The sequence below is a fragment of the Aulostomus chinensis genome, chromosome 1 (assembly GCF_037954235.1).
Source record: "Aulostomus chinensis isolate RoL2024-O1b breed Wild chromosome 1, RoL_Achi_v1.0, whole genome shotgun sequence".
In the NCBI taxonomy this organism is placed as follows: Eukaryota; Metazoa; Chordata; class Actinopteri; order Syngnathiformes; family Aulostomidae; genus Aulostomus; species Aulostomus chinensis.
The window spans coordinates 43,125,399-43,134,703 of NC_141320.1; the positions used below are offsets into that span (position 1 = coordinate 43,125,399).

Below are 9,305 nucleotides of genomic sequence, written 5' to 3' on the forward strand. Positions count from 1 at the left end.
ACTGTCGCAACATTTTGAGATCATTAGCAATTCTTCCAACATCACTGTCGCATTATTTACGTTCGAAGCAACTCTCACTACATGACTGTCAGCATCACTGATTTTATTAGCAACTATCACTACATTACTCTTAGCATCATTTTGAGTTCATTAGCAATTCTTATGACATCACTGTAGCATCATTTTGAGTTCATTAGCAATTCTTCCGACATTACTTTCGCATTATTTTGAGTTCATTAGCAATTCCTACGACATCACTGTAGCATTATTTTGAGGTTATTAGTAACTCTTACTACATTACTGTCAGCATCACTGAGTTTATTAGCAACTCTCACTACATTACTGTTAGCATCATTTTGAGTTCATTAGCAATTCTTCCGACATCACTGTCGCAATATTTTGAGGTTCGTAGCAACACTTACTACATGACTGTCAGCATCACTTTGAGGTTATTCGAAAGTTTCACTCCATTACTGTTAGCATCATTTTGAGTTCATTAGCAATTCTTTCTACATCACTGTCGCATCATTTTGAGACCATTAGCAATTCTTCCGACATCACTGTCGCAATATTTTGAGGTTCGTAGCAACTCTTACTACATTACTGTTGCATTATTTTGAGGTTCGTAGCAACTCTTACTACATTACTGTCAGCATCACTTTGAGTTTATTAGCAACTATCACTACATTACTGTTAGCATCATTTTGAGTTGTTGAGAAATTCTCACGACATCACTGTAGCATTAAATTGAGTTCATTATCAACTCTTACTAAAAGGCTGTCAGCATCACTTTGAGGTTATTCGAAAGTTTCACTCCATTACTGTTAGCATCATCTTGAGTTCATTAGCAATTCTTCCGACATCACTGTCGCAATATTTTGAGGTTCGTAGCAACTTTTACTACATTACTGTCGCATTATTTTTAGATTCGTAGCAACTCTTAGTACATGACTGTCAGCATGACTTTGAGGTTATTCGAAACTTTCACTCCATCACTGTCGCATCATTTTGAGATCTTTAGCAATTCTTCCGACATCACTGTAGTATTATTTTGTGGTAAGTAGCAACTCTTACTACATGACTGTCAGCATCACTTATAGGTTGTTCGAAACACTTACTACATTTCTGTCAGCATCACTTTGAGATCATGAGCAACTATCACTACATTACTGTTAGCATCATTTTGAGTTTATTCGCAATTCTTACTCCATCACTGTCGCAACATTTTGAGATCATTAGCAATTCTTCCAACATCACTGTCGCATTATTTACGTTCGAAGCAACTCTCACTACATGACTGTCAGCATCACTGATTTTATTAGCAACTATCACTACATTACTCTTAGCATCATTTTGAGTTCATTAGCAATTCTTATGACATCACTGTAGCATCATTTTGAGATCATTAGCAATTCTTCCGACATTACTTTCGCATTATTTTGAGTTCATTAGCAATTCCTACGACATCACTGTAGCATTATTTTGAGGTTATTAGTAACTCTTACTACATTACTGTCAGCATCACTGAGTTTATTAGCAACTCTCACTACATTACTGTTAGCATCATTTTGAGTTCATTTGCAATTCTTCCGACATCACTGTCGCAATATTTTGAGTTTCGTAGCAACACTTACTACATGACTGTCAACATCACTTTGAGTTTATTCGAAAGTTTCACTCCATTACTGTTAGCATCATTTTGAGTTCATTAGCAATTCTTACTACATCACTGTCGCATCATTTTGAGATCATTAGCAATTCTTCCGACATCACTGTCGCAATATTTTGAGGTTCGTAGCAACTCTTACTACATTACTGTTGCATTATTTTAAGGTTCGTAGCAACTCTTACTACATTACTGTCAGCATCACTTTGAGTTTATTAGCAACTATCACTACATTACTGTTAGCATAATTTTGAGTTGTTGAGCAATTCTCACAACATCACTGTAGCATTAAATTGAATTCATTAGCAACTCTTACTAAATGACTGTCGCATTTTTTGGAGGTTCGTAGCAACTGTTACTACATCACTGTCAGCATTACTTTGAGGTTATTCGAAACTTTCACTACATTACTGTTCGCATCATTTTGAGTTCATTAGCAATTCTTCCGACATCACTGTATCATTATTTTGTGGTTAGTAGCAACTCTTACTACATGACTGTCAGCATCACTTTGAGGTTGTTCGAAACTTTCACTTCATTACTGAAAGAATCACTGAGTTTATTAGCAACTATCACTACATTACTGTTAGCATCATTTTGAGTTCATTAGTAATTCTTACTACATCACTGTCGCATCATTTTGAGATCATTGGCAATGTTTCCAACATCACTGTCGCATTATTTTGAGGTTCGTAGCAACTCTTACTACATCACTGTCAGCATTACTTTGAGGTTATTCGAAACTTTCACTACATTACTGTTAGCATCATTTTGAGTTCATTAGCAATTTTTACAACATCATTGTAGCATTATTTTGAGTTCATTAGCAACTCTTTCTCCATTACTGTCGCATCATTTTGAGATCATGAGCAATTCTTCCGACATCACTGTTTTGAGGTTTTGAGGTACCTTTGTTTGTAACCTCTTCCCCACTGATCCTGGATCTGCTCGAGGTTCCTGCCTGTTAAAAGGAAGGTTTTTATCACCACTGTTGCAGGATGTGCTGCTGATGGAGAATTGTTGGCTATAAACTCATTGAACTCACTCCAAGTCAATAGTTTTGAGCAAACTCACGACTCCTGATGTTTAACTCAATTGTTTGTTAAACACAGAGATCCAGGTGTAGTCCCTCTATGTTCATCCACTAAACTAGAATAGAGTTCTCCTCTTTCCATGGTGGAACAAAGAAGGGGGAGGGTCAATAAGAATATGATCTTTGGACGTTACAGCATCTAAAGACTCAAATCCATATTTCAGGATACATATTTGAGAGGGAGGAAACAGTGATGGGAGGCTGGAGGCTTGAAGGGCTTGATTTTTAGTGGCCAGTGAAGCCACCTTTTGCTGGCTGAGTTCCAGAGACTCATGGAGGCTCTTTGTGGAGGATTTCCACGAGAGAGTCCAGCATCGAAACTTGTTAGTTTCCTGTCAACTGAGTCCAGGATCTCCCCGAGGTCCTTATTGGGTGATGAGGGTGCGCTGGACGGTCGGCTTCTTTTGGGAAGTGGGGTCACCACGTTACCGGTCCTCCCCATGACGGGTCGGTGGCAGCACTCGTCTACGTTCTCCTGCAGACTTTCTGCGGTTCCTTCTTCCAGATTTTATTGATGAGGATTGTTGTGGATGAGAGAATTGAAAATTCTTACTGCAGTTTGAGGTTTTGATGATTCAAACTGTGTAGATTGGCGTTAAGAAGTTAGCTTGTTAGGATAAATTCAGGTGTGAGCCACCACACTGAATCAGGCACAGGTAGGACGTTCACCCTGACATAGAACATCAACAGTTTAACGTTGCTGGCAGGACTCCAACCTGAGCAGGGACACCCCAATGGATTTCTAGTCCATCGCCTTCACCACTCAGCCACAACAACCACATTCACACACACATTTGAAGAGGATGGATATCCACAAAATGATCTTAATTTCTGTCACAAGCCCATTTGTGTGAGGTCCTATTTTCTCTTTTTCAGCATTCCTTTGTTTCCAGGTCTCTAATAAGTGCAGAATTACAAAGACAAGCAAGCTGGATCCATCCTGGGCAGGTGATATGAGCCATTGACCACTGGCCAGAGACCCTGGCACAGACGTTGGGGATGGTGAGAGAGAGCATTTCTACAATTATATTCTACATTTATAGAAGTCTACAATCCTACAATTTCATTGAGCAGACGCTTTTGTCCACAGCCACGTACGTACATCACATGTATAGAATATATATGTTCCTCTTTCATCTACTGATTAACCACTAAATGCAGTCAAATGCCAGTAAATTCTGAGCATTTATTCATTATTCATGATTATTCATTATTTTTGAATCCATTTTCACTGTCACTCTTCTGTTCATTTTCAGTTTGATTCATAAAAATGAACAAACTTTGACGTGTTTTCTTCTCTTGTGTGTCAACAACTTTGGATTGAATCTCCTGACAAACAGACCACATGACCAGGAGGAAGTGTTGTTGGTGAGTTTGGCCCCTGAGCTCAAGACAGTTGGGACCAATAAAGGACAGCTTCCAATGCAGCTGTGAAGCCTCGTTGTCAGCTGGGAGGAACGACAGGTGTCTCCCTCTAGTGGCTCCTCACAGCAACACCAGCCTCATTTCATTCACATGCATCCACCACCTCACTACCAAAGGCCAGTTGGGCCTGGACAGACAGGAGAGTTTCAAGTGTTGGACAAAGGTCTTTAAGATGTTCTTATTAATTCTATAACATCTGAGATTAAAATCTATGGAATTACAACCAACAAGCAGCCAAACACCTGATCAGATGCTCCCTCATCAGGCTGAGAAGAATCAATCTAAACTGGGATGAAGAAAATTAACTGAGAGGAGAAACCTCCTGATTGGATGACATGGACCCACCTGATCCATGTCAGCCTTGTTGGAGCAGAAAGAGGTGGATCAGAGGAATCAGTGGATCAAGACTCAGGTGGCAGATGAAGAATCTCTGTATTCACAATGGAGTCAGAGAAATCTTCCAACGTGAGAGAACGTGACAGACCATTTTATACTGAAGACAGGCTGTGTGTGTGTGTGTGTGTGCATGTGTGTGTGTGTGTGTGTGTGTGTGTGTGTGTGTGTGTGTGTGTGTTTATGTGCAGACTTTTCCCTGGAACAACGTTTTTTATTTGAAGCAAGAAAGCAAGAGCCTCCAGATCAAAGTCAGAATTGATGATGATGTCATCAGGGCTTTGATAGTGTATTTATTTGTACCTAGAATTCTGTCTTTGATCTCAGGAGGATGTGAGAGAAACTCAACTTTAAAAAGTATATGAGAGCATTCAGCTTGGTTAGAAAACATTTTGACTGTTCAACAGTAGAGTTTGTTAGAAACAGTTTACAACACTCAGAATTAAATTGAAGATACAAAAACCTTCCACACTTAAATCCTGTCTCTAACTTCAAACTGGGGATGAACATTTTTATAATCAATCTGTCTCTATGTGATGGCCCTGCCATGGACTGGTGACCTGTCCAGGATAAACCCCGCCCCTCACCTGAGGGATAGGCTCCACCCCCACGAACCATTGCAGATCATCAATAACCAAAGCTACTAAGGAGGATTACAGAGTTTGGGAGTCAGTGACTTAATAGAGTCTAACAAAGGGTTGGACCTGAATGAGACAGTCACCCTTCAACATGGGGCCATGGCAGAGTGAACCAAGAACACTACAATGGGGGTGAGAGTGGAGCCATGATGGACTCACAGTTCATCACCTCCACCATCATGTGGACCACCTGATCACCTCTCCCTCAACCTCTAAATAACTCATTCCCTGACCAGGAATCGAACCCGGGCCGCGGCGGTGAAAGCGCCGAATCCTAGCCACTAGACCATCAGGGACCACACTGAGCTCTCCAACAACAGAGACTATAGACAATGACTCAAGAACACAGGACTCTGTGGTCTCAGCTTGAGATGCAGAAGGTCCACCAAGACCACCAGACACCTCAGCCCCCTAAAGACAGTCCACCCCCAGGATCCTGCCCCCTCTGCTCCAACTCAGCCCTCCATTCATAACGTGACTTTCGCTACGTCCGAACTGCCAAGTACCAACCTACGTCCTCCTGCTACGACCTGAACATGGCGGCACCACTCAGACACCCGAGAAGATTGGTGGGGAAGCACGACCTCTGCTGGCAGAGCACAGACACCGCAATTAGGTAGACAGCACCAACGAAAGCCCCACCTGCTGGCCTGACTGTGGTACTGCACTCCACTCTGAACGCACCCTTCACTCATTCTCTATTATTAAGCACGTTAACGCACCTGTAAAGGTGTGTTCACATTATATACATATTATATATTTATGCTTGGCCGTTTTTGATGAACTTGGGCGGTACTCTGGTGCAAAGATGAGGTCATGGAGCTGATCTGGGAGCAGTCCTGATGTTAAATGCTGTGATGAAGGACAGTGTAGAGGAAAAATGCGTCAAATTTAAATTTTAAACAGTTTAACGTTGTTGGCAGGACTCCAACCTGAGCAGGGAGACCCCAATGGATTTCTAGTCCATCGCCTTCACCACTCGGCCACAACGACCACATTCACACACTTTTGTAGGAGACTGAAATTAGACAATGAAAGTTCATGTCAGCACAGTCAAACATTTTTTGTCCTCTCTCAAAGACAAACTATTTGTGTGTGTGTGTGTGTGTGTGTGTGTGTGTGTGTGTGTGTGTGTGTGTGTGTGTGTGTGTCAGTGTTGTGACTGAGCGGTGAAGAAGACGACCTTCTGACTCCATTTTCTTTGTTGCTCTTCTATCAGTTCCTCAGTTTCTCTCATCAAGTGAAGCAGCTTTGACAGGTTTACTTCTCTGTGTGTTCACAACTTTGGTCTTTAAACTCCTGACAAACTCACCACGTCACACATTTGGTGAATTAAAGCAACAAATAATGACATCATGATGATTCAGGTTCGGGGGGCACGGCCTGGAGGAAGAGTGGCCGTCTAGCAGAGTTGCTGGTTCAGTTCTCACTTCAGCTGGTGACCATGTTGAAGTGTCCTTGAGCAAGACACTGAGCCCCTCATTGCCCCTGATGACCAGCATCCAAGACCAACAAGCTTCTGATTGGCTCTGATTCTCTGAGCCAAAATCCAACACAGGAAACAGAAACTCTTGAGGTTGTCTCACTTTTTTTAAAGAAACTCAGCACAGGACAGTGATAGGAGGCTGGTTTCCTTGATGTGGGCTTCACCTCCACTGTTGTCCACATTTAAATGCTGGCTGATGCTGGTCCCCTGTTGAAACCTGGACCAGACCAGGGACCTTCAGACCTTCAGTCTAACGCTGTTCCAGCATTGGATGAAAAAGTCTGGTCCTCTCATCTTCTTCAACATTGACTTGTTCTACCAGGACAAGAGAATCTGAGCTTGGGTGTCATTTAGCAGTCAAAGGCTTGTTAAACTGGTCAACATCAGCTGGTGTTCACTCTGATGATGTAGCGATGGTCTGGATTCTTCCTTCTGGAGCACCAAGCTGCTGGGAAGAAGCCTGATGATGTCAGAGTTGTGTTCAGTGGCTCCTGCTGGGTCCATTTCTGACAAATGGGCTCCAAAGAGTTCAGCTGTTTCAAAGGCTAAGAGAAAGCAGCACATCATGGCGGTCAGGAGACGAGGTGGCCGAGTGGTTAAGGTGATGGACTGCTGATCCATTGAGCTCTGCAGGCGTGGGTTCCAATCCCATCCTCGTCGTAGGAGACTTTGGTTTCTGCTCCTAGATTCTGGAACGACTCTGAACTGTGAGGCTTTGCAAGAGGAGATTCTGCAGCACCTGAGAGCTGCAGTTCCAGGACCCCACAGCACCACCTACTGAATTGGATGATAAAATGCATTTGTTGGACTTTTGTTTTTTGGTGACAGCGCCACCTATCAAATTAGATGATAGCAAAATACTACTTTCTAACTGTAGTATTAAAGGTTTATTCATTCATTTTAAACTTTTTGGAGGAAACACCTGTAAATTAACCAGCAGTTACTGGTGATGCTTCACAGTTTCCAAGCTCAAACGGCCTCCTGCTTGTTGGACTCACAATTTCCAAAAAATGTAGACATCAAAAGTCAAATCATGTTTTTGTTTGGTTTTGTGTTGTTTTGTTTTTTACTGGAGGAAAACTTCAAATTGTGATGATGTGTCTGACTTAGAAACTGAACCCCCAAAAATCAAAAAGTCTCCTTCTTCTGGGCCGTGATCTCTGAGCTGATCATGATTGATCTCATCAATAATCCTTGGCAGCCGACCAGTCACACACAGCCCCCCCCCCACACACACACACTGAGACATGCAGCAGCTCACAGTAACTGCCTCAGTCACACAGCAGATAGACTCCTTTCTATAACAAGATAAGCAGTAGAAAATGGATGGAAGTGATGATGAACTGATGAACAGGTGATTTGTCCAAAAGTCAACATCAGATTCATTTCCAATCTGTGGAAGCAGTTTCATCTTGAGGTTCCAGGTAAGAACAGCCAGCTGTGGGCTGACACACATCTCTTCAGGAGCACTTCTATGCTCCAAACTTGCCAGGTTGAATTGTGTCTGTATTCTGAGGGCAGCAGGAGGACGGAGGAGTGAGGACACACACATGTGGAACTGAGAGCAGCTGTGTGTGGGATTTCCCCAGCAAAGATAAAACCAGCTCCTTCATGCTGGCTATGAAGGCTCACAGTCACACTGACCCAGCTACAAATACTTTGATATGCAACAGACTGGTTTCTCTTCTGGTAGTTTGTTATCAACTGTTGTCACATTTATGGATCAATTTAGCTGGTAAGATGAAGGCTCCAAAGGACCAGCTGGAGATGCCAGGGATTGAACCCGGGGCCTCATACATGCGAAGCATGCCCTCTACCACTGAGCTACATCCCCTCTGTCAGAGTCACTGTTTAACTGATGCAGCAACACAAACACAGACACAACATTTTTCTCCTTCATTTTAGGGATAAAAAGGAAGTCAGCCTGTGATCTCAAAGGCTCTGTGATCTCAGTAGTTTCACTGTGATGTCAGCCCACACAGCCTTAGACCACAGAGGCAAGTAAGGCTCCAGGAAGCTGAGGCTGCTCCGTTCTCAGTCCAGTCCAGAGTGAAGGTTTTCCTCTCTGAAGCTTTCCAATCCAGCCCAGATCCTCTCTGACTAGCAGGAGTCTTTGACCAGGAAATGAGAATTATATTGAACGTCTGCTCATCCTCAGAATGAAGTAAAAGTATTTGTGTTCCTAAAATAATCTTCAGATGTTAAGATCAATTATTAACATTGATTGACAGCTCTAAACTGACCCATCATCACTATACAGTTGCAAACTGAGGACTGGAATATTTAGAAATCCACAGTTGCTCATAACAACTGGTAGTACAAGTACACAGTAGAGACGACTGTAGGAAGTAGCAGTTGTGAGCCTTGAAAAAAATGCAGTAAAGACAGGAAGCCCCCATCACATTGTCAGTGTTTCAGTGACTGGCATTGTGAAGAGACTGAGACAAAGTCACGTTATGAATGGAGGGCTGAGTTGGAGCAGAGGGGGACAGGATCCTGGGGGTGGACTGTCTTTAGGGGGCTGAGGTGTCTGGTGGTCTTGGTGGACCCTCTGCATCTCAAGCTGAGACCACAGAGTCCTGTGTTCTTGAGTCATTGTTTATA

General features: G+C 42.7%; 2 non-coding genes across 2 annotated transcripts; both read right to left on the reverse strand.

Moving 5' to 3' along the window:
* Positions 1–5,439: 5,439 nt before the first annotated feature.
* Positions 5,440–5,511, reverse strand: trnae-uuc (transfer RNA glutamic acid (anticodon UUC)). Its single transcript has one exon. It is a non-coding gene; the product is annotated as a tRNA-Glu (tRNA).
* Positions 5,512–8,463: 2,952 nt separating this feature from the next.
* On the reverse strand, positions 8,464–8,535 carry trnaa-cgc (transfer RNA alanine (anticodon CGC)). The gene has a single exon. It is a non-coding gene; the product is annotated as a tRNA-Ala (tRNA).
* Positions 8,536–9,305: the final 770 nt, after the last annotated feature.